Below are 26,084 nucleotides of genomic sequence, written 5' to 3'. Positions count from 1 at the left end.
AAAGTGTAACCAGCGGTCATGATTTGTTTTGCAATAGAACTGAATTCTGGTTTTCATTATTTATTTATCTATCTGTAAATAAATCCTGAAGATTACTTTAAATTTTGTAGTGTAATCTTTATTTACTATTTACATTTATGATTATTTGTTTGTTATTGACTTTTTTATTGTGGTTGTGATTACTATAATTAATATTTGTTTATTGATTATTTTTCATTGATTGTTTTATTATTGTCGCTTTTATACTATTACTATTGTCATCATTAGCGATTTGTCTTGTTTTACTTATGTTTTTAAACCAATAAAATGTAATTATATAAACATTTTCAACTGTCAATTTCTCAATATCCTGATAGAGCCGTGAGCACGTGATAGTAATAGTAAATAAAATATTCCTCTAAGAGATAACGAAATAAGTTGAAAATTCAATTTAATCCTAATTCGGTCAAAACGTGAAGAATTTTCGAATATTAAGAGGTACAGTAATTTATAAAATCAGATATTTACGTAACAGAAGCTTTCATACACTTATAAACACAAAATAAAAAGGTACTGGTTGACATAATAGGTAAACAGAACAAAATAATAGGAGGCTTGAAGCAATTTAGTAACGTACCGATCCTTTGCGTTTCTTTTATGGGAACATTTCCCAACGTTAATAAAGCCGTTATTTTGGCCACCTGTCCTTTTTATATCCTTTCCAACCCCCTATTAAAAATATCGTCTTCCACATCTAACCACCTTGTCTTTTACATTTTTTTTTATCTTCGTTTATCATTCTTTATTATTTTTTTTAAAACTCTTTAAATGTTTTCAAATTATCTTTAAAAATACATAAAGGAGAAAACTGAACTATAAATCATTATATTCCTCACTAAAAATCATAATTTGTAAAATGATATTTTTTAATACAAATAAATTAGAAAAAAAAGAAAGAAAAATGCTGATATCTTAATTTTAATGAAAGCCAGTCTGTACTCACTATTTTTTATTGATCATTATCTAAGATAATTATTATTATATAATACAGCCTACCACAAAATTTAAAAGCTGAAATAAAAAACCTTCATATTATGTTCATAAAATTTTAAATTATTACATTTATATAAAAATATCTGCAGGTGATTTTCACAAAATTATTAAGAAAAAGCCTCATTCAGTCAAAACTGTTTTGTTACAGACTACAGATTTAAAAATATTTGTCTGAGAATTTTTCAATTAATTACAGTTGAATTTATATTTAAGTAATTCATTCAAACAAAACAAAATCCGTAAATAAGCTATTTACGACAAGCAAAAGTGGTACATAAAATCGACCGTTAATGAAACACCATAAGAAAAAATCTAGCGAGCTCAAATCTGGGGAGCAAACTGTCCCTGCAATTGGGCCTTTACGACCAATTCACCGATCTGGAAATCGATTATCAAGAAAATAGCGGATTTCTAGGCGGTAGTGAAGTGGTGCCCATCTTGCTGATAGTAATGACATCCATCTTGGTCATCATTGTCTAATTGAAGAATTAGATAATTTTGAAGCATGTCCAGATAAACGATACTATTTGCGATTGCCTCCTGAAAGAAGAACGCGCTGTTCTGTCTGGAAGAAAAACAACCTGTCTCAACGAAGATTTGGTGCCAAGAGTAAATTGTACGCCTACTAGGAGGCTTCCTGCTGTACTGTCTACGAAAATTTCCTTAAACTGCAGTTGTTAATTGCAAGTGATGAAACAAAAGCCCACAGTGCGCACGTTCCGCACCAGTAAATTTATCCATTTTTAAAAACACTTAACAGTCCTTGTGACCGAATTTGATAATAATGAATTAGATAGGTCGAAACTTGATGTCTTTTGCTATGAAATGAGATCTCAACCGAATCTGCAATTTACCTCAATAAATTTTTGTATGGATTTAAAGTTGTGAAGTCGTTTTTGAATCACGCGATATATGTTTTATAAGTTATTAATATTATAATTTTCATTAATCCCTAATGGATATATATATATATATATATATATATATATATTAGAATGATTTGTTAAACCATTTATTTATTTATATAAAATAACTCTTTCAATATTGAAAGAGTTGATTGAGTGGAAGCAAGTTCTACAAATGGATTGATCGCTTTTAAAATGATAGGATTTCTCTCTGTGAACAGCGGCAAGGCTTTCCACTTGAAAGACTAACGACAATATTAAAGCGGTTAAACAAATGATTTTCGGTAATCGCCATTTGATGACGTTGCAAACCGATGTAAGTGTCTACCGAGGCATTTACATCGGTGGCATCCCAACGAAGCCTGGAAAGACGATTCCCGTTAAAGCCCAACAGGGGTATGAGTGAAGGGGGGGGGCAACCGGAAGCGTCACAAGGCGGGTGTCTTTTCCCATCGGAGTTGGGATGATGACATTGCAAGTGAGTTGAATATAAGCAATGGCTCAGCATTTTCAAAGTTTCTAAACGTCTGTGGTCACTGGATTCCACGTCAATTGACAGCATCCACAATGAGAATCGTTTGAAAATTTCCCAGAAGCATTTGAAACGTTACGAAGATGAAGGAGACTCATTTCTTAACCGAATAATAACCGTTGATGAAATTTGGGTCTATCACTTTGAACCCGAGAGTAAGCGACAAAAATTAGTGTGGAAACTTCTTTCTTCTCCCGCTGCAAAAAAGTTCAAAACTCAGATGTCTGCAGAAAAGGTTATGATGACGGTATTCTAGTATATGAAAGGTTCAATTTTGGTTTACGTCACACCTAAAGGTCAATCAGTAAACAGTGACAACTACTGTGAGTTATTGCGTTTACTGAAAAAAAAAGAAATACAAAAGACTTGGTAAACTTTCTAAAGGCGTGATTTTGCTTCAGGATAACGCTCGACCTCATACGGCCAAAAACACAGTTCTTTTCCTTCAAGATCTCGGTTTTAAGCTGCTGGACCACCCTTTATGCAGTCCGAACCGTAGGCCCATATTAGCTTTAAAAACGCCTTATACAACAGTAATTTGTTAACGAAAACACGGACCTCCTTCCTAGTAACCAGTTCAAACGCCTAAGCTCGATATTTAATTTCTTTTCTCTCACGTGACTTTTCCACGTTAGACGGCGGCCCAAATGAAGTCCTAGGTATCTTACGTTGTCCGAATGAGCGATGTGAAACCTATCTATGCAGATTCCTCTCCTCGTCTCAAACGTCACATGATTCGAATTTACAGTATTAACATGCACCTTCCATTTATCTAGCCATTTACTGAGAAGGTTTAACTTTTATTGTAGTTTCTCCGATGCTACTGTTGGGTCTTTATTTATTTTTAGCAATAAATATTTAGTTGTTAACAAACGAGTATATTTTTGGTTATTTTTCAAAAACATCGGTTTAAAAAAATAGTAATTTACTTCCTATAAATTTTTATGAAAAAGGATATAAAATATTTCAAGTCCAATAAACCGCATTTAAAAAAAAAAAAAGTAAAGCGTTATCATCGGACAGGTTACATAAATATGTAAAAATTTAAGCTCTACTTCCTTTATAAAAATTAAAAACCATTATATATACCTGATTAATCTCATTTAAAAAATAAAATTATTTAAACGGCTGAGCAGCAAAATGTTTGATAAATTTATATAAATTTTAGTAATCGAAGGTTATTAACCTAAGAGATTGAAAACTTTTCCGACTATGATTATGCTTATTCTAAAGGAAAATAATTAAAAAAATTTTCAGTGAGTAAGTTTTAACAGAAAAAAGTTTATAGAATCCCTATTTTTCTTGGAGTAAATTGTTGAAAACTGTTCCATTTCCGGGAAAGTTTCGCCTACGTCAGAGAACAAAATAGTAAAAATTTATTCAAATAAAATTTGTGAGTATCGATTAAATAGAAAAGTTACAGAGTAGTAGTTACTTCTATAAAGATAAACCTCCTTAGTGATATAACACACGCTACAATATCACCTTCTCCTTTTTTAAAAATCTAATTCATTAATCTCCATTGTAGGAGGAAAAAAATTGTTTAAAATTTCGTAATTTTAAATTAAAGTGTTTACAATAAAAAAACAAAAAGAGATATCAAGAAGCACACATCTTAAATGCAGAATCCTGTACTAAAGAGTGTTTTTGAATTTAAAGGAACTCAAACCTGAGAAGTACAAAAACCCAACAGAGTATTTTTCATGTCTGCTAAATATTTTACACCTCGAAAATAAATTTTACATTTACATATGTCTTCTGTACCTATAAAGTAACTTGTCCTGACTGACTGATTCATCAACGCGCAGCAAAAACTACTGAAGATAAATTAATGAAAATTTGTATATATGTTCTACTTATTTTTTTTTGAAATTCCAAGTTTGAAGGGTTAAAATGCAAATAATTTTTTTCAAACCCGGCTATCTTCTTTTAATTTCTCCGTAACAAATGAAGATATCTACTACTTAATTTTGATTTGCGTAATTTTCATGTAAATATCTGAAATCCAATTACTAGATTTTCGAAATTTGACCTTGAAAAAGATGAAAGGTAAAAAAAGTTATAACAAACATGCAAATTTTCCCTATTCCGATTACATTTAAACGAGATAGTCACATGATTGGGGCTTGCCAATACTCTTCAGATAAATATCTAAAAACCATTTTCGGGTTTTTTTTTAAATTTCGATTTTTGAAGATGCGTCGATATACGGCACAGAGACCAACCTACACAGCCACTACCACTGATGCTGTGTGTACGACGCGACTGGCTACATCTGCCTCCGGTTACTTGACTAAATAAACAAAAAAATAATAAAAAAATTGACTGCAAAGGGAAATGCAAGTAACTATATAGTGCCGGCGAAGCCAAGTCGGGGATGCTAGTATGTATGTGAGCGTATACATATATATTACTAAAAAAAAAAAAAAACAATTCTTTTGTTATTGTATTTGTCCATATTCCCCTCTGTAATAATATCTCAAAGACAAAAATATAAAAACCGTTTACAACCAAGAGCACAGAATTCTATAATGCTTCTTACCTTATGCTTATTATTTTTTTTTTTAATAGCGCTTTCGAGGTTTTCCCTCATCATCAGTTAAACTTTCAGAAAAAAAATAATAAGCATAAGGTAAGAAGCATTATCGAAGTCTGTATTCTTGGTGGTAAACGGTTTTTATACTTGTGTCTTTGATATACGTATATATATATTTATTTAGTAAAAGTAATAGTATAAATATACAGTATGCAAAATACTATTTGGAATTTGATAACATTTTAAATAACGTATTATAATCTAAGACAATACAATAAAATTATTGAAACTGTTATATATTTTACAATTATAAAATTACATATTTCGTGAAAATGGATAATAATATTAATTATAATTTTGCTTTCATCGCTGGAAGGTTACTAAGTTAAGCGAACTCTTAATTATTTTAAACAAGCTAAATAGAATATACAGTTCGCTATGACCTACAAAGAAGCAATATTCATTAATTTCGTTGTTCTGTGTTTCGACATATAACGACTATAAAGAGAATAAATGGTTTAATGAAATAAAATCGGGATTTCTTTGATAGTGTTATACGTTTTTATATCCCTAACACTGTTTAATCTTATTACAACTAAAAGAAAAAAAAGACGTACTAAATTTTGGGCCTCTCATAAAATAAACCTTCAAAGTTTATATATGTCATCTATACTAGGGGATATAAATTAAATATTTTGAAATCATAATTTAACTACTTTATGTTATCGGGCATTACATTTGACGCTTACTGTAAAAAAACTGAAATTTATTTATTAAGTTTTATCCTAAATGTTTTGAAGGCAAAGGTTAGGTAATGCTTCAGAGGATGAGATGAAATACAATTTTGTAGTGCGTGAAATGTCGTACCTGACCGGGATTCGAACCCGGGATCACTGGATGAAAGACCGTGACGCTACCACTCGCAACACGTAAGCCGGATATATTTCATATTTAGTTCTGTTTAACATATCTTTTTGTATTAGGAACGCAGTCTTTTCACTATCACAGTCTTCAAGAATTTGTTTTTGTTTTTTTTATACTATTCTGACGTAATGTTTTATATTTCACTGGAGTTAACGTTTAATTGTTAGTATTAAATTGAGTATTATCTTGAAAGCGAACACCTTTCCTAAATTGCTATTACAGTGGTAAAAATATTCACTGTTGTGGAGGCTAACACAGGGCGGTATTCAACAAAAAATGATCGAACAGGTTCCTGTCGATGTTGGCGCCACATAAATTTGCATAAATAAGAGTTTAACGTAGATGTTAATGCACAACACTCCTTGCAATCCCATCTTTTCGCTGCTGCCCGTAAACTCTCCACAACGTTTGCATGCGGCCCGATAACTGGTTCTCAATAATTAACAGAATGATTAAACAGGTTGATGTGTAAAATTGTAACCTAGTAAATTAGGTATTTCATCGTAAACTAACGACAATCTGAAACTACGTTCCTTCCAGGTCTAATACATTTCTTTATAACACTTAGGAACGTGTATTTCGTTCGATCGAGGACCGTATATACGAAAAATTCTTTTGTTTATCTGCAAATGCCCGCAAACATCTATTGCTTAGTGTAACCGTCGTTACATTGTATTTTTGTCTTGAAAAAAGAGATTCGCTTTCTTCATGTTCAGACCATTCCCAGCTATTATTACTTGTCACGAAGTAACATATCTGTACACAGTTTGAAAAGATTTCCAATCAGTTACAGCGGCATACCCATAAAACTTTTATATTCCATTATTTTTGCTAAAAAAAAAATATAAAAAAAATAGCATTTTTTAAAGTTATACTTCTTTTGGCGCGTTAGGAGAAACTGATCAGAGTGTATTTTCAGCTAGTTACGGAAGTTGCGCGCGATAATGTAACACACCATGAAGATTTGCGCAGGTAAAAGTGGATCAGTTTGCACTCACATGCGTGTACTGTCTAATTCAGTCTGTCGTTCAATGCAATTAAGTGATTATCACGTGTTGTAAACATAACAGATATTGAGTCGTAATAAATATATATTTATATACATGGATTTCTGAAGAAGGATATTTTAAACTGTGAATATTTTTGTTCATATTCATAAAACTTTATCTATATTGCAGCATATATTTATTTATATTTATATAAATATATATTTATATTTAGTGTAAAAATTGTGTATTAAGATTTGAGGTTATATTTATGTAATTATTTTTCATGAGTAAAATTATATTTTTAATGACAAAAAAAAGATTCTTGATTTTACATAAATAATTTTAAATTTACCAAAAAAAATTTTTGATACAATACACTATTATAAAATAAAATAATTTCTATCATGTTTTTCATATCAAAAGCCGCTGATAACCCTCGTGCATATTCAATCGTCTTCCGAAGAATTAATGGAAATAAACTAATCGAAATATATTTGATGAACTTTATTTTATATGACAACGAATACTTCAATACTTCCTGTATAAAATAAATATTATTTAATTGAATTTAAATATTATTTATTCAAACGGTTATTCATGATATTTAATATCGTCTATCGATCGTTTTACTCCGTTCAAATTTGTTTGAACGCGTAAAAAATTCTTTTTTTTATTCACGCCAATGAAGTATAACTTCTTATATGCGTACATACGTACACACGAGCTTTTTTTATCTGGCACCTCACGGATTATGCTAATCAAATCCATGTCGGATGAAAATAATGAATACTGCTAGCACAGCAAATATACGTAGTGCACGACTGAAATAATTGACTGCACCCGACTAGTATATAGCCAGCGGTATAACTATGGTAAGATAAGAACAGATTTAAATATAATTACTACGACAGATAAGAAAAACATTAGCAATTTAATGTTTTGCATTATTACTTAATCCATAACTAATTTACATAATGATATTGGTAATTAAGAAAATGATAATAAGAAATGTGTCCACTTTTAATTATAGATCTTATTATTTATTGTTTTAAATTAATTAAATTTTTAATATTAACAATTTATTTAATAATTATTTTGTATTATTTGTTATTATATATATATATATATATATATATATATATATATATATATATATATATATATATATTAATGCTTTAATTTTAATAATCATGGCCCGTTGGTATTTATATATAATTTATTTATATAATAATTTCCACTTTCCAACAATTTTTAATAGTATGTTCGAGCGCTTTCGGATTAGTAATCCATCCTCAGGAACATTGATGTGTTATAATTATTTACTTCACACATCATTAATAATACTAACTTTAATTTTAAAAACAAAAATTATAAATATAACAATTGATCGTCCAAAGGTAAAATAATGTCAACCTTATCCGTCATGTCAATATTAAGGTCTCACCAGATAACAATTGAAACCTTCATTCTGACATGACGGAAAACTTTGAAATTATTTTATCTTTTGACGATCAATTGTTATATTTATAATTTTTATTTTTAAATTTCAAGTTAGTATAATTAATTATATGTGAAGTAAATAATTATAATTATAACACATTTATGTTCCTGAGGATGGATTACTAATCCGAAAGCGCTCGAACATACTACTGAAAATTGTTGGTAAATGGGAACTATTATATAAATAAATTTAATGATTTATCTGGTAATCGGTATTATAAAGGCAGAATAAAAGTTTTTACGTTGTCTATTAATTATCATCACTATAATTTTGTAAATTGGTGACGTGTGCTTAACATTTAGTTTGTATGTCTACTTTTAGGAGTGTCTAATATGTTTTACTGAGATATTCACGAAAATCACAAATTGTATTCGGAAATCTCCGATTGAAAAAAATCAGCTTTAGCAACGGTCAGGTATGTACGCATTGGATTTCTTATAATTTTTAACGGGAGTCGCTAGCGCTCCCTCTGGCAAGTATGACAATTTGACAGAAAGATGGCGACGCTACCTCTACAACCTTTAAATTATTTAAAATGTTTTTTAACTTTTGTGGATGTCATGTTTCGTAATTTTTATAACTGTTTTTATTAACTTCAAGAAAATTGAGAATATATTAGAAAAGTGCTCACGGAAAAAATGCTTTTTACTCAGGTAATTTAGATTGATCGACATCCTGAGCATTTTAAATGGAGGTGGAACGACCTATAGTTAAAGAAAGGACAAATATGAGTCCAAGTGAGTATACACGAACTTTCATGCAAATTGAAGTTAGCAGAGGTGACAAATTCGGCATCAGCTGGGAGTATAATTTAATCTAATTTTTTTGGTAGATTTCATAAGAAAGCTATTAATAATATTACATATTAATACAATATTATATTATAATATTCTAAAACTATTGTAATGCGTACCATGATTCGACTTCCGAAAAATTTCGACATATCTTTGCGTTTCACATTCCTCAGACCCCAAAACCACCGTCAGCTCAAAATTTTATATATACGTTTATGTATATCTATATATTTCACTTTCTTGTGGACACAATAACTATCGTAATTTTGCGCAAATCATTATCAAATTGTTTATTAAAAATAACTCGTCCCAACAAACTGGTCGAGTTCACTAACTGCCAAAATCGGACCAAGTGGGTAGAAATGAGGGGTTTTTTCAACAAAAAAATATATCACTATAATTTTCTTATTAAGTAAAATATCGAATTGGTTTAAAATTCCTACTATTGTTTGGATAAAGGCCTAAAACTTATGTAAGTAAAGGTTTTTGATATCATCAACCACTGGCCCAGGGGATGGAAAAAAAGGGGTTTGAAGCCAAAAATATCATATCTCCCTTAATAGGCACAGTATCCAATCGGTTTAAAGTGGTCGTTAGTCCTCTAAACATTACCTAAAACTTTTGTCTTAAACAGTTTTAGATATGACTAACCTTTACGCCAAGGGATGATCAAATTTTGCTGGAATAGTAAGAAGATGGGGCTTGTCATACGCTAAACATGTAAAATTTATTTTCAATTGTAACCATTGTCGTATTGAGTAAATTTGAAGTTTTTTTTAACTTTAGGGTGGAAATCTTTATATCTCCTACTTAGGACCGGTGAAATCTACCTCCGTCTTCCGGCGCGCCGAAAGGGATTTTTTCGTTTATAAGGTACATTACTAAATGAAAATATGAAGTATATACAAGAATTCTAAAAACATACTTTTTTTTTTTTGGTCTTCAGTCATTTGACTGGTTTGATGCAGCTCTCCAAGATTCCCTATCTAGTGCTAGTCGTTTCATTTCAGTATACCCTCTACATCCTACATCCCCAACAATTTGTTTTACATACTCCAAACGTGGCCTGCCTACACAATTTTTCCCTTCTACCTGTCCTTCCACTATTAAAGCGACTATTCCAGGATGCCTTAGTATGTGGCCTATAAGTCTGTCTCTTCTTTTAACTATATTTTTCCAAATGCTTCTTTCTTCATCTATTTGCCGCAATACCTCTTCATTTGTCACTTTATCCACCCATCTGATTTTTAACATTCTCCTATAGCACCACATTTCAAAAGCTTCTAATCTTTTCTTCTCAGATACTCCGATTGTCCAAGTTTCACTTCCATATAAAGCGACACTCCAAACATACACTTTCAAAAATCTTTTCCTGACATTTAAATTAATTTTTGATGTAAACAAATTATATTTCTTACTGAAGGCTTGTTTAGCTTGTGCTATTCGGCATTTTATATCGCTCCTGCTTCGTCCATCTTTAGTAATTTTACTTCCCAAATAACAAAATTCTTCTACCTCCATAATCTTTTCTCCTCCTATTTTCACATTCAGCGGTCCATCTTTGTTATTTCTACTACATTTCATTACTTTTGTTTTGTTCTTGTTTATTTTCATGCGATAGTTCTTGCGTAGGACTTCATCTATGCCGTTCATTGTTTCTTCTAAATCCTTTTTACTCTCGGCTAGAATTACTATATCATCAGCAAATCGTAGCATCTTTATCTTTTCACCTTGTACTGTTACTCCGAATCTAAATTGTTCTTTAACATCATTAACTGCTAGTTCCATGTAAAGATTAAAAAGTAACGGAGATAGGGAACATCCTTGTCGGACTCCCTTTCTTATTAGGGCTTCTTTCTTATGTTCTTCAATTGTTATTGTTGCTGTTTGGTTGCTGTACATATTAGCAATTGTTCTTCTATCTCTGTATTTGAACCCTAATTTTTTAAAATGCTGAACATTTTATTCTAGTCTACGTTATCGAAAGCCTTTTCTAGGTCTATAAACGCCAAGTATGTTGGTTTGTTTTTCTTTAATCTTCCTTCTACTATTAATCTGAGGCCTAAAATTGCTTCCCTTGTCCCTATACTTTTCCTGAAACCAAATTGGTCTTCTCCTAACACTTCTTCCACTCTCCTCTCAATTCTTCTGTATAAAATTCTAGTTAAGATTTTTGATGCATGACTAGTTAAACTAATTGTTCTGTATTCTTCACATTTTTCTGCCCCTGCTTTCTTTGGTATCATAACTATAACACTTTTTTTGAAGTCTGATGGAAATTCCCCATTTTCATAAATATTACACACCAGTTTGTATAATCTATCAATCGCTTCCTCACCTGCACTGCGCAGTAATTCTACAGGTATTCCGTCTATTCCAGGAGCCTTTCTGCCATTTAAATCTTTTAATGCTCTCTTAAATTCAGATCTCAGTATTGTTTCTCCCATTTCATCCTCCTCAACATCCTCTTCTTCCTCTATAACACCATTTTCTAATTCATTTCCTCCGTATAACTCTTCAATATATTCCACCCATCTATCGACTTTACTTTTCGTATTATATATTGGTGTACCATCTTTGTTTAACACATTATTAGATTTTAATTTATGTACCCCAAAATTTTCCTTAACTTTCCTGTATGCTCCGTCTATTTTACAAATGTTCATTTCTCTTTCCACTTCTGAACACTTTTCTTTAATCCACTCTTCTTTCACCAGTTTGCACTTCCTGTTTATAGCATTTCTTAATTTCCGATAGTTCCTTTTACTTTCTTCATCACTAGCATTCTTATATTTTCTACGTTCATCCATCAGCTGCAATATATCGTCTGAAACCCAAGGTTTTCTACCGGTTCTCTTTATTCCACCTAAGTTTGCTTCTGCTGATTTAAGAATTTCCTTTTTAACATTCTCCCATTCTTCTTCTACATTTTCTACCTTATCTTTTTTACTCAGACCTCTTGCGATGTCCTCCTCAAAAATCTTCTTTACCTCCTCTTCCTCAAGCTTCTCTAAATTCCACCGATTCATCTGACACCTTTTCTTCAGGTTTTTAAACCCCAATCTACATTTCATTATCACCAAATTATGGTCGCTATCAATGTCTGCTCCAGGGTAAGTTTTGCAGTCAACGAGTTGATTTCTAAATCTTTGCTTAACCATGATATAATCTATCTGATACCTTCCAGTATCGCCTGGCTTTTTCCAAGTGTATATTCTTGTATTATGATTTTTAAATTGGGTGTTGGCAATTACTAAATTATACTTCGTGCAAAATTCTATAAGTCGGTCCCCTCTTTCATTCCTTTTGCCCAGCCCGTATTCAGTCACTATATTTCCTTCCTTGCCTTTTCCAATGCTTGCATTCCAATCTCCAACTATTATTAAATTTTCATCTCCTTTTACGTGTTTAATTGCTTCATCAATCTCTTCGTATACACACTCTACCTCATCATCATCATGGGCGCTTGTAGGCATATAGACGTTAACAATCGTTGTCGGTTTAGGTTTTGATTTTATCCTTATTACAATGATTCTATCGCTATGCGTTTTGAAATACTCCACTCTCCTCCCTATCTTCTTGTTCATCACGAAACCTACTCCTGCCTGCCCATTATTTGACGCTGAGTTAATTACTCTAAAATCACCTGACCAAAAGTCGCCTTCCTCTTCCCACCGAACCTCACTAATTCCTACTATATCCACATTTGTCCTACCCATTTCCCTTTTTAAATTTTCTAGCCTACCAGCCTTTTTCAAGCTTCTAACATTCCACGCTCCGACTCGTAGAATGTTATCTTTTAATTTTCTGGTGACCCCTTCCTTAGTAGTCCCCACCCGGAGATCCGAAAGGGGGACCATTTTACCTCCGGAATATTTTACCAAGGAAGGCGCCTCCATTATTGCGATGTGAAAATGCAGAGAGCCACATTTTCTTGGAAAAAAAGCAGCTGTAGTTTTCCATTGCTTTCAGCTGCGCAGTACTCAGAGGACTGAGTGATGTTGATACGGCGTTTAAGTCGTCTTGACTCACGCCCCTAACAACTACTGAAAGAGCTGCTGCCCTCTTTCAGGAATCATTCCTTAGTCTGGCTCTCAACAGATACCTCTCCGATATGGTTGCACCTTCGGTCCAGCTACTCTGTATCTCTGAGCACTCAAGCCCCCTCACCAACGGCAAGGTCTCATGATTCATAGAGGAGGAAAAACATACTATAATACAAAAACTTTAAATGTTCAAGCAACTCAATTATTTCTAAATAAGAGTATAACTTACTTCTGAAATCTCTTTCAGCAGACCGGTCAAGTATGGCCAAAGTCTTGTGTGTTTTCAATTGAAAATAAATCGAGTTAGAATGTTGGTTATTTGGTTGATTCTGTTTTTTCTAGAGAGATCCCATTCTAATACAAGCCACATTGTATTTATCCTACAACGAATTCAGGAAGATATGATATACTTATTAAGAATACTATTTTAAAATAAGTTGTGGTACATTTTGTTCACCTTTCGTTGAGATATAGTATATAAATAAATGGTTTGCAAAAAAACATTAGCTCAACAATTTTATGTTTAGGCACAGAGTTGTTTGCAGAAAAAAATATCTTATATTGAAATATAAAAGAAACTTCACTTGGTAGGAAAATGATCGAATGTAAGTTTAAGCTTGACAGAATGTGTTCTGATTTCATTTTCTGCATAGAGTTGAAGATGGAATTCCATGTATATAAATTCATACGTAGTACAGTCAATTTGTATTTTTATTTGAAAATCCTTACCTACTGATTGATGTTTTTTCCATATGTTAGGGGTGATGAGAGAAGCTTAACTCCAGATTTTTTAACATCTGGAGTTAAAAATTATCTTCCCATAGATTTTTGAAAAACTCAAAAAGTTTTTGAAATGTATTTTTCTCTGAATCTATGCATTTTAGAGAAATGTTTTCCAAACAAAAAATGTAGAGGACATTTTCCTCTACAATTAATGACTTTGAAGTTATGCCGTATAATTTGAAGTTGAAATACTAGGTGGCGCTGAAGTTGTAAAAAACTTATTTTTTCGGTTTTTTCACCGGAAAAAAATTGTTTTTCGTCTGTATTACATTTGGAAAAGTTGTTAATCTCAAAAAAACAGACAACTTTTATTTAAATAATTTTCTTGTACGACTTACCGTTTTGGAGCTGTAACTTGTGAAAGTGTGAAAATGTTGTAAATTGGGCACGTGTTCGAAACCGATCTAGTCGCTGAACAATGCCGATCTCCCCGGCTACAGTAACAATAGGACCGCTGCGTTGCCATTGTACCGCTATAACTCTGGAATGATAAGTCGTACAAGAACATTTTTTCAATAAAAGTTGTCTGTTTTTTTGAGATTAACAACTTTTCCAAATGCATTACAAAAAAAAAATACTAAACTCCATGGGAGGGAGGATGTTAAAAATCTGGAGTTAAGCTTCCCTCATCACCCCTAACGCATGGACAAAACATCAATCGGTAGTTAAGGATTTTCAAATACAGCCTATTTTGATCAACCCACCGGGTTGGTCTAGTGGTTAACGCGTCTTCCCAAATCAGCTGATTTGGAAGTCAAAAGTTACAGCGTTCAAGTCCTAGTAAAGCCAGATATTTTTACATGGATTTGAATACTAGATCGTGGATACCGGTGTTCTTTGGTGGTTGGGTTTCAATTAACCACACATCTCAGGAATGGTCGAACTGAGAATGTACAAGACTAACACTTCATTTACACTCATACATATCATCCTCATTCATCCTCTGAAGAATTATCTAAACGGTAGTTACCGGAGGCTAAACAGGAAAAAGAAGAAGAAGAAGCCTATTTTGATGACAAATTGGCTGTACTAACGCTCCTAAATAATTTTTTTCTGTTTGATTTAACGATAGATTTTGTGATATTTGATAATCAGTAATCATTCTATATTATAGATAATTTATTTACTAATTAATATGTTTTTTATTTGTTTTATAACTATAATAATAATAATATTATTATTATAGCAAAACCAATCTAAAAAAAAAAAACAAAAAAAACTGTTATTAATCAATTATACCACACATTCTTTACAGTTCTTTCTTTTACATTCTTTTCAGTGATGTTTTTGATAAAATTTTATTATCTTTTAACCCTAACAAATGTAATCCGATTAATTTGAGAATTGAGGCTAAAGTAGGATCTAAATACCGATTTGTAGGAAAGGTTATGATAAAACCGTTTTTGCTTTTTATACCACAAAAGTTAAAAACAAAAAATAAATAAATAAAGATTTATAGTTGTTTAAACTGTTCCTTCATTATGTCTTTATTTGTTTAGATTTTAATTAATTCGTTTCACAAACAAAATTTATTTTTATTCAGTTTAGGAAACAATTGTTTTAAATTTTTTAATTGTTCAAAGGCTTTTATCAAAATTACAATTTTTACAGCTGTTCTCCGTTTAAATAATAACAATTAATTTAATGTCTAAATAAGTTTAATTTTTATTTCATTTGATAATACTTAATATTAATAGAATTCTTATGTTTTATCTGTCTTTTATTTATTTTATTTAGTATATTTTATTTACATTGTTTTATTACTTATTTTAGTATCCTTTATTTCAGTCATTATAGTTATATTTAAATTAAATTTTCTAATTGTGTCTTTAAACATGAATCATTACTTTAATGTAATATCATGTTTTTACTTTCCTGCCATCATAGCAGAAAGAAGGAAATTATGGTAATCAATCAAAAAATGGGGTATGGGTTTTTGGAATTTGTCAAAATTTCATTATCAGGAATCCCAAAAAACAAAAAAAAGGGGGTAGTAATGTTCCCTACGTGTGTTGGCATGTTTGAAGCTTAATAACTTTTAATTGGATAAAACGATTTTGATGAAATTTTGTACAATCACGTGTATATGGGATAATTTGTGGATAAAATTTTGGAGTCAATATCTCTCCATGGGGTGGGTTTTTTAGGAGTCAATTTTATAAAAATTTTGCAAAGGTAATCCTACTTTATATTAAGCTCAGTGCATATTTTATGTTAATAATTTTTATAAAAAAATTTGCCCCAAAATTTCTCCTTCCTCAAAAATCGATAGAACTACCTTTTTTATTTATTGCATGTCTTTTAACCAAATTTTGTTTAATGTCTTCCTAGGCATAATAGTAATGCAAGTGACCCCAAAATTAATAATTTTGGGCCAATATTGGTGGTGGGGTAGCCGATCAAATTAAATTTTTTTGAATTTTTCCAACATTTTTTTTTTTGGTTTATTTATGTTTAATATTATTAAATTAAATAATTCAATTATTAAAATAAAATTTCCCCATAATTAACCTTCACTCACAAAAAATAAATCTTAATTAACCTTTTACTGATTGTACATTTTTAGTAGAATTCTTTTTTCTATTTAACACACTAAACGTAGAAAAATCAAAAATAGATTTTTGGAAAGCGATTTTGAAAGTGGGGAAGCAGAAAAATACAAATATACTGATATTTTGAATTTTTAAAACGTTTTTTCGTTTATCAAAACATGTAATGATAATTTTACAATAAAACTTTGTCATAAAGTACATTATTGTCATAAAGTACTCCCCAAAAAATCTATTAATATAACTATTTTTTCACTGTATAAGTATTAATGCCAGGAAGATATTACAACTTTGTTGTCAATTCAAACATTTTTAGTAATCTATTTGTAACATTAAGAATTTCATTTACAGTTTATTTGTGTTGTATGCCTCTTATGTGACTTGTTGACTAACATACACTTCATGTCGTGTGGTTGTAATAGCAGGTTATAGAAGCTAATGCTGACTTCTTATGTCTATCGTTGCTAGATTGTCAATAAATACTATTTTATCCCATACACGTGCACTGAATCTGTTAATACGTACTTCATTTTCTAAAGTATATCCTTTCATTTTTTTTTTTTTTGTCTTCAGTCATTTGACTGGTTTGATGCAGCTCTCCAAGATTCCCTATCTAGTGCTAGTCGTTTCATTTCAGTATACCCTCTACATCCTACATCCCCAACAATTTGTTTTACATACTCCAAACGTGGCCTGCCTACACAATTTTTCCCTTCTACCTGTCCTTCCAATATTAAAGCGACTATTCCAGGATGCCTTAGTATGTGGCCTATAAGTCTGTCTCTTCTTTTAACTATATTCTTCCAAATGCTTCTTTCTTCATCTATTTGGCGCAATACCTCTTCATTTGTCACCTTTCATTTCTTGGATTAATATTGGTAATTTGTTTTTATTTTCTCTATCATTCCGTTTTGTATATATTTATAAAATTATGATAATTAAAAATATAATATTTTATTTTAATAATTATTATTTAATCCGATTACTTTTACGAAACGATTACATACTCACTTATTGAGTCCCGCTAAACATTTGTTTTATTTAAAACGTGTCATCATCTAAAATGGAATCAGTTTTGTTGAGTTTTCTTTTATTTCGGTTATATTACACAATTAGTTTAACGCATTTTACTTTCCCGCCTTGATAGTGCTACATCATTGTAGTTCTAGAAGGAAAAGTATTATAACTGGTCCAGTTTGAGCATATGCGGTTTAACCGGATCTTGACGTTTTGACACCTAAGGAACCCAAAAAACTGGATGGAAATTTTCTGGATATTAATGTTCGTATATATATATATATATATTTTTTTTTTTAGAAAATGAATTTAATTCATGTAATTGTACAAATGTTGCCATTTTGGGATACATACATTTTAGTTTATTTTTTAAAGATGACAACTTGCAGGTGACCTCTTCTTCTACGTAAACACTCACGAAGTCTCTTCGTTAAATTGTTCATGGTTTGACGTAACATCTCAACTGGAATTTCCGCAATTGCTTCTCGGATCTTTGCCTTCAGTTCTTCCGTTATAGCAGGTCTACTGTGGAACACTTTACTTTTAAGGTGACCCCCACAAAAAGTAATCGCAAGCTGAGAGATCAGGCGATCTGGGAGGCCATCTAATGTCACCATTTCGTGAAATGACACGTTATCCAAACAATCGGCGTACATCTGCCATCGATATTCGTGCAGTATGTGACGTTGCTCCGTCTTGTTGAAACCAGGCTGTGTTAAGAATCGGTGGAAATCTTTTTTGTTGTTCCACAACAAAGGTTTCAAGCACGACTACGTAACGAGCCGACGTCACTGTAATCGCAAGACCGTTGTCATCCTCAAAAAAATAAGTGCCTATAACACCGTAAGATGACATAGCATACCACACAGTCACTTTCTGGCTGTGCAACGGACGCTGGTGTAGCTGCGTAGGATTTTCTTGTGCCCAGTATCTGAAATTTTGCTTGTTAACAAATCCACTGAGGTGGAAATGCGCTTCGTCTGACATCCACAGTTCGTGAACAAACTCTTCGTTATTATTTATCTTCTGAAGCATTACATTACAGAATTGTGCTCGCACAACTGCATCGTTCGGTTTCAGTTCCTGAACGATTTGCAACTTGTATGGATGGTATTGCAAGTCCTTCACTAACATTCTTCGAACACTTGAACTATGCGATTATAAAGATGCTGAGAGACGACGGATCGACCGATGTGGACTTCGTGTGACAGCATCTTGTAAAGATTGAACATTCTGTGGTGTAAGGACGGTTCGCTCACGGCCTGGAGGTTTCTTTTTCATTGCCGAACCAGTTTCCTCAAAATTAGGTATCCATGCTTTAATTGCATGTGCTGATGGAACACGGTCGTGCCGTCCCAGATTAAAATGACGGCGAAATTCTCTACGCGCTCCATCCACACTGTCATTGTTTTTATAAAACGCTTTGATAGCAAATGCACGTTGCGCACCACTCCAAGGATCCATGACAACTAAATGGCAGATTAGGTTAGAGAGGCTGGCGCCACTTATCAAGTGGTACAAATCGCCCACGGCTACCAACACAACTTTCAAAATTTCCCGTTTCTTTGAATCATTCTGTATGTGTGTTCGGTGTTGGCCTCTAAATAACCTTACTTCTCTAGAACTACTGGACCGATTTTGACCAAACTTGGTCAGATTACTTCTAAATACGGAGAATAGATGCTACTAAATTTTCAACTTAAAAGGTAAGGAGGTGAGGCTGTAGAGCAAGATCACCCTCAAAATTGAGATTTCGCCTAATTATGGTCATATTTTTCTTCAAGCACATTTGTTAATTAAAAAATAACAATATTTTGAAAAAAAGATTTTTTTAAATAGCACTCCTACCCCAAACAATGCTCTAAACTAGTAGCTAAGTGGGAATACTGCGTCAGTAGTACCCCGTTACTACAAGCAGCACTAGTGTTGCAGTCACTAGCGATGAAATTTTCCTTTTTTCCTGTGGGAAATGCCCAATTCCTACATCCACTTGGACCGGAAAATTTGAAATTTCATAAGGTAGCCAACCAAACTATTTTAAAGGTTGGTATAACTTTACGTGCAGCTGTTGTAGCCGTCTGCTATCTTGTGACGTCACAGGTGAGCTGTAGAGTTAAATATATGAATAATATTTAAACTATAAAAAGGTAACTCGGTCTGGTTGGATCTCAAACCCGATCACCGGGTTGATTAGGTACCTGGTGCGTTAAACCTCGCGGCTATGTCAGTCTGCCGATCGTACAAGTGAAATTTGTTCTATGTACGTTGTGAAATTACCGGACGTGGAGAACATCATCGGTACCATGTTGCGGAGCCATAAGAGCTTTGACACCATCGCAGAGTTCGTGGCGAGGGTTCTTCAGAAGAAGGATCGGGTGATGAGGGGATGAGGGACAGCCCTCTGCGGAGCTGCCGTTCGCACGTGCTTGCACGAGTGAGCGGTAGCGATGAAGTACGGGGACTCTCGCACACCCCGAGCAAAAAAGACCTAGTCCCGGCGGGGATTCCCCACTCGGGGTGACCCCGTTAGAGGCATTGGCATAAAGACCGAGTCCCGGCTTCCGTAGGGGGATCCAGGGACGGCATAGTCGGGCCTGGTGGATCCTACTCTGGGGGTTTGAGGCGGAAAGTGAGATCCGACCGGCGGGCCGAGACGTGAATGTCGGTTAGAGCAAAGGACACTCCCCTGGGCTGTGTAATACTTAACTGCAGGATCCGGCCCAGGGGAGAAGAAAAAAAATAGTTGAGAAATTACATCAGTTTAGTTAGTGCTGATCGTCGCCGCTAGTACCGCCACACCCGTGCGAATTAAATACAGTATGCGCGTACGCTTTAGTTAGAATTATTGAAATAAATAAACGAAAAAATATTATATTTAAATAAAATGATAAATATTTTAAATTAAGTAGTATGTGTATGTGTGTGTAAACCGTGCACCAGAAATAACGGTGTTGTCAGCTTTTTATTAATTATTGTTAAGTTTTTTTTTTATCACTCAAGTAGTGATATAAATGTAGGATAGGCTGGGAAGACACTGGCTTGGTCTGTTGGTGAACGCATCTTCCCAAATCAGCTGATTTGGAAGTCGAGAGTTCCAGCGTTCAAGTCCTAGTAAAGGCAGTTACATTTATAGAAATTTAAATACTAGTTTGTATATAATGGTGTTCTTTGGTGGTTGGGTATCAATTAACCACATTTCAGGAATGGTCAAGCGGAAACTGTACAAGACCACATACACTTCATTTACACTCATACATATCATCCTCATTCATCCTCTAAAGTAATACCTAAACGGCAATTCCCGGAGGCTAAACAGGAAAAAGAAAAAAAAAGAAAGGGATGAGGGGGTTCCGTTCTGAATTCGATCAAATTAGAAACAGGTGTTTTATTGAAACCGAAATACAATTTTATAAGTAACATTATTAGCCGTAGAAAAATTACGCTTAAAATACGTTTTTTGTAATGTGTTTAATAACGGTAACTTTGGGTTATAGGGTTATATTGTTCTCAAAACCAGTGGTTGATTAATTTTGATATATACGTTATTTTAAAATCAAAATACAAAATTTTGGTGGATAAGCATTACACTCAATGTGCATACGCTTTTGAAAAGTTGCAAAATAACTCTTACACTCGAGTTCAACGTAACATACAATGTACTTTTCATGTTATCATATGTTTCATACAGTGTATATATACATATATGTTACGTAAGGAAAAAATACTGAATGAATTATTTATGGGTGCGGTTGGACATAGCAGTTGATATTTTTAGATGCATAAAGCGGATACAGAAACGTGACACGCACAAGGAAAACGGTGATCGTGCAGTGCCATAAAAGTGTACCGCACTTATCTGGTACGTGGTTCGAAAATACAAAGCTACATAAATGCAATTTGCCGATTTGTATTTTTTTTAATTCGTAACTGAGTTGTCATGATTGATAGTCAATATAAAAACGAACTGGGTGTTCCTAGTTTATACCGTTATAGTCGGTTTCTCTAATAAGAAAGTTATTTCTTATTATATATGTAATTTAGTGTAGTACTCCCTGTTCCGTCTTTGACGAAGAACGGAAGGCCGACGAAGTTGATGAGATAAAAATAGGTCATAGGAAGTACAGGATGTGTACACGTAATTGATGGGAATTTGATTATCAGCAGAATTAAACAGGATTCAAGGTTTGACTTACATCATTGCCGTAGTAACCAGATGATCAGAAATAATTACTTCCAATTTTTACTATAGTAATGCATTTTCCAACTTAAGTTAAGATTGGAAGAAAGGTTATTGTAATTCATAATTACCCATGAGACGTAAACATTTTTGACGTTTTTGATAAGAAATAATTACTTCCAATTTTTACTGTAGTAATGCATATTCCAACTTAAGTTAAGATTGGAAGAAAGATTATTTTAATTCATAATTACCCATGAGACGTAAACATTTTTGACGTTGATACTCAAAAAATTAAGAATCCTATTTTATTAAATCAAAAGCATAGTAAATAATATTAATAAATACACCAACGTTTTTTACGTCAACCATTTTTGTTTTTCAATGCCTTTTAAAATGATTTAATACCCCTTCCATTTAAAATGTTTGAGTTGCCCATCTACGGGAGCCTCCTGGGTGCTTTGGAGTTTAATGGATTCCGACCAATAAATAGATCGTCAAGAGGTAGGAGCATTTGATAAATTTAAATTTTCAATCTTTACTACGATTACAGAGTGTTTCTAAAATGGTGAGCTGGCTATATTTTTCGGATTCTACTTGTAAAATTAAACAAAAAATATCCTTAGTAAATATGTCAATTTCTCCTTCGTTCTCCCACTGTCCACCATTTTTTTATTTTTATATAAATTTTATATCTTAAGCCTGGATAGACGAATCACATTAATATTTAGTAAGCGTTTAGGTAATAAAGTTTTAAAATTATCGAAAAATCAGGACTTAAATACCTTCGCAAATTACAAAAAGACGATCACTTTTATTTCTCAATCAGTTATATCTCCATAAATATTAGTTTTATCAAAATTTATGTTATTTTCTAAAATATTAAACCTTTTATTTTGAACACAATGACACTTTATTTTTTAAAATCGATTGACAAATAATCGAGTTATGGCAGAAATTGATGTTGTAATTTTTTGTCATTATTATTAGGTATATTATTGTGAGAAAATTATTATCTAATTTTATACTAAATTTACAATACTAGAATTAACAATAAATAAAAATAATTAATATTTAATCAAATTGAACGTAAAGTGGAGGACTTGAAAACTGATACAAAATTTGTTTTTCAATAAATGCCTTCATTTTCGAGTTTTAATTAGTCAAATATGTAAAAACGGGAAAATCGTGATAATAATAAAATGAGGTAAAGAACGCTCCTTGAAACTTTTACTAATTTGGCATCATATTTATAGATCTATGCTGAAAGAAGAAAAGTATGTTAATCGGACAAAATATGGGATATGTTTTTTTTTTTCATTTCTCGATGTTTCAAGACCCAGGGACCTCAAAAAACAAAAAAAAAATTGGGGGTTAATATTCGCACTTATGTATTTACGTATGTATGTGTCTTGGTGTGTTTACAGCTTAATAAATTTTGACCGAATAAACCGATTTTGATAAAATTTTGTTCAGGCTTATGTATATGGGGACAATTTGTGGTAAATTTTGAGACCAATATCTCCCTCCAGTGAGTGAGAATAGATAGCTTTTTGGGGTCAGTTTGCTCAAAATTTTGAAAGAATAACCCTACTCACTAAACCGTTATATGAGTGCATGTTTGCCTTATCATTTAAAAAAAAATAATTACCCCAATATTCCACCTTCCCCAAAAATATAAAAAAGCTATCTTTTGATTTATTACATATTTTTTAACAGTTTTTTGTCTTTCTAGGCACAGTAGTAGTGCAAGTGGCCCAAAAAAAAAAATACTTTGGGAACAATATTACGGGTGAGGGAGCCAATCGAAGTTCAAAAGGATCATTATTTTTTGGGATTTTTTCCATTGTAGCCTACCATTATTTTTCCAGTATATATAAGAAGAAATAACCAGTGCCAGGGAAGTGTTACAACTTTGTTGTCAGTTTTTTTTTTTTTTATTTCATATTCCTTTCAGAATTCTATCCAAGAACAAACTTTAAACATGTTAATACTGGAATTAATATAATATAATGGGATCTAAAATACATTCCGTACTTGTTAAAGTATGGGAACCCTTAAATTATTTATCAACTGTTAAATATAAAAAAAATTAAATATAGAAAATACTCTTACCTAGAGACAATTCAGTTTTTCTTTTAGAGACCATAATACTCCAAAACACCAGGTTATCCTAAATAGGAAGGATAAGATTGTAATAAATTATTTTAAAGGGCATTGAAAATCAAAAATATTTCAATCTCCTACAACAATACCCAAAATGATTGCCTTAAATATGTTTCATACCTACCTTTAAACGTGATGTACAATAAATCAAAACTACCTGCTCAATATTGAAATTCTAAATAAATACAATTTAATTACTGCATTAACCACAACCGATATATATTTCGGAATGAATTCACTACTTGAATTTTACTATAGATTATGTTTAAAAATATTTGTGAAATTTATTAAATTACAATAATGTTTGTTAGAGTTTCCATTATCTGTAATTTTTTTAAATTAAAATTTCTCTTTTTCAATACCTTTAAAATTATTTGGTTATATCCTTACACGTTTTGTATATATAATATTTGAGTTCTCTCGTGTAGTCCACCGTGGGGTCTCTCGTGGTGGGGCTTGTGGTATGATGACATACAGAAAATTCAACCGTTTTCATTTAAGGAGCACCTAATGAAAACCACAGAAAAATTGAAAACGAGAAACAACATTATACATAAACTATGTGGAACAACATGGGGAACATCGGCTTCCACTTTGCGCACATCGGTTCTGAACCTCGTCTTCTCAGCTGAGGAATATTGTGCGCCAATATGGCTTAACAGCCCTTATATTCACAGAATTGATGCGCAACTTAATAACACTATGAGAATGATTGCCGGGGTTATCAGGTCTATTCCTGTGTAATGGCTCCCAGTATTGAGCCACGTACCAACCCCAAATCTGCGCCATATGAACGTTCTTACAAGAGAGTACAAAAAGATTATGGCAATCGAAACCTACCAATACATGAGGACATTGAGGATGCCAGTCATGGTCGCCTTCGATCTAAAAAGCCATCTATCAAACTAGCAATTGCTATCACAAAGGAAGAATTCAACCTGATTGACGCCTGGCATCAAGAATGGACCACACAAAGCAGAATAACAAAATTCCATGTATTAATCAAAAGCCGCCAGATTTTGACTTGCCACGTAAGACATGGTCAACGTTAAACAGAATACGCATAGTAGGTGCACCTATATTCTGTATAAATGGGGTAAAACACCGACGCCCCTTTGCGAGTGTGGTGAAAATCAAACCGTTAAACACATCACAGAAGTTTGTCCTAGGACAGCTTATGAAGGGACTCCTGAATATTTCCTGATGGTGGCTGCAGAATCAGTAGCTTATATTAATTAGATGTTCGTAATTTTTTACTGTAATTGGTCTTGTGTCTTGATGTCATACGCTAAATAAATTCAACCGTTTAGAAGTAGAAGCATTTCAGAAATTTAATTTTTCTACCTTTTCGGAAAATTATTTAAGAATTACCTACTTTATTAAAATTTAATATATATATATATATATATATATATATATATATATATACAACGTCTTAGAACACAATTTTGATAGACGTTTAAAAAGTTACTGTTCATAAATGCAACTTGATTTTTATAATTATAAAGTTCAGATTCTACTTAAAATTTATATAAATGAGAAAACTTTAGAACATATTTTTTTTAATATTTAAATTAGAATAATAAATGAAGATTAGGGTATACTGAAATGAAACGACTAGCACTAGATAGGGAATCTTGGAGAGCTACATCAAACCAGTCAAATGACCGAAGACAAAAAAAAAAAAATAAAGATTATAAAAAATCCGTAGTTAGTTAGTTTAGGTTATAAATGACTGCAAAACGATTTTTTACATTTAAAAGACAGTGGAATAAAGTATTTTCTGTTTAGCCCAATGGTAGACAACGATCAAATGCTTTATTTTAAACTTAACTACTAGAGAGTAAAGCAAGAAATATATTTGTCTTCTTTTTCTTTACTTTCGTTTTTGCCCATTCGCCTCTATCACATTTTTTTCGTGTGTGTGTTAATGTTTAGAACTATCTTTAAACAAACTTACGGTACATTTTAATTTAAGGTGAAAATTATATTAACTTTTTCTGAAATCTGGATTATTCTTCGTTTTAAATTATAATCTAAATTAGAGATTACCTCTGGGAGCCCTGGTGGTATAGTGAGATCAAGATTTGTTATTTTGTCATTCTTAACTCTTTGATACCTTTTACTCTTTAG

At 32.2% G+C, this 26,084-nt stretch overlaps 1 protein-coding gene across 9 annotated transcripts in view; it reads right to left on the bottom strand.

The window, feature by feature from the left end:
• LOC142331023 (uncharacterized) overlaps positions 1-26,084 on the bottom strand; it is a 735,029-nt gene that overhangs the window by 420,687 nt on the left and 288,258 nt on the right. For 2 of the 9 annotated variants that reach the window (XM_075376605.1, XM_075376600.1), the window contains exon 3: positions 23,901-23,958. The exons of the other annotated variants lie outside the window; for them this stretch is intronic. The gene's annotated coding sequence lies outside the window, so the exon portion shown is untranslated. The remainder of the gene's footprint in view (positions 1-23,900; positions 23,959-26,084) is intronic. 9 annotated transcript variants of the gene reach the window in all.

Source organism: Lycorma delicatula, chromosome 10 (genome assembly GCF_047948215.1).
Source record: "Lycorma delicatula isolate Av1 chromosome 10, ASM4794821v1, whole genome shotgun sequence".
NCBI lineage: Eukaryota > Metazoa > Arthropoda > Insecta > Hemiptera > Fulgoridae > Lycorma > Lycorma delicatula.
This window is presented reverse-complemented; position numbering and strand designations above follow the sequence as displayed.